This window comes from Schistocerca piceifrons, chromosome 7 (genome assembly GCF_021461385.2).
Source record: "Schistocerca piceifrons isolate TAMUIC-IGC-003096 chromosome 7, iqSchPice1.1, whole genome shotgun sequence".
Lineage (NCBI taxonomy): Eukaryota > Metazoa > Arthropoda > Insecta > Orthoptera > Acrididae > Schistocerca > Schistocerca piceifrons.
Genome location: NC_060144.1, coordinates 261,294,911 through 261,295,890, shown reverse-complemented (window position 1 = coordinate 261,295,890; position 980 = coordinate 261,294,911). Strand labels below are relative to the sequence as shown.

At 45.4% G+C, this 980-nt stretch overlaps 1 pseudogene; it reads right to left on the bottom strand.

The window, feature by feature from the left end:
• Positions 1–341: 341 nt before the first annotated feature.
• On the bottom strand, positions 342–459 carry LOC124709154 (annotated as a pseudogene).
• Positions 460–980: the final 521 nt, after the last annotated feature.

Sequence of the window (980 nt, the reverse complement as noted above, 5' to 3'; positions counted from 1 at the left end):
CAAGATGAATCTGTTAGTTCAGTTTTCAGTGTCACAGATGTTACCATTTGTAGATTCTTCTGTGGCAACAAACTTAGGTGAAGTTAAATATTGTGAACTCCGTGTTCCCACATTCGTAATATTTTTTGAACTAGCAAAATCACTTCCTATGCAGGCCACAAGTGGCCCATCAATACCATCCGACCGCCGTGTCACCCTCGGATCAGGATACGGATAGGAGGGGCGTGTGGTCAGCACACCGCTCTCCCGGTCGTTATGATGGTTCTCTTTGACCGGAGCCGCTACTGTTCGGTCGAGTAGCTCCTCAATTGGCACCACGAGGCTGGGTGCACTCCGAAAAATGGCAACAGCACATGGTGGCCCAGATGGTCACCCATCCAAGTGCCGGCCACGCCCGACAGCGCTTAACTTCGGTGATCTGACGGGAACCGGTGTATCCACTGCGGCAAGGCCGTCGCAGATGGTACAAGATGTTAGAAATTCTCAGGAAAACAGATGTCAGCTATTGGTAAAGACAGTTAATATGCAATATGTAGAACCACCAGCAGGGCAAAATAAGAACGAAGTACTCGGATTAGAAAGTAGGGATATTGTCTTGCTACTCTCTGACGGAAATATGTGAGAGGTTCAAGACTGGAATTAAAATTCAGGCTGAAAGGTTATAAGTAATAAGAATCGCTGATGGCGTTCATATCGTCAGTAAAAGAGATGGCGTTCATATCCTCAGTAAAAGAGAGGAAGAATCGCAGAACGCGTTGAACGAACAAACTAACGGGCACACGCTATGGACTGAAAGTAGACAGAGTAAAGACAAAAATAATCAGAAGGAGCGGAAATGAGATTAACGATAAGCTTAACGTCAAAACTGCGGACAACGAAGTAGACGAAGTGATGGAACTCTTCTACGCCAGCAACAAATTAATAATTGACAAACAAAACAGGGACACAAAAAGCAGTAAAGCACAGGCAATGAAGGCATA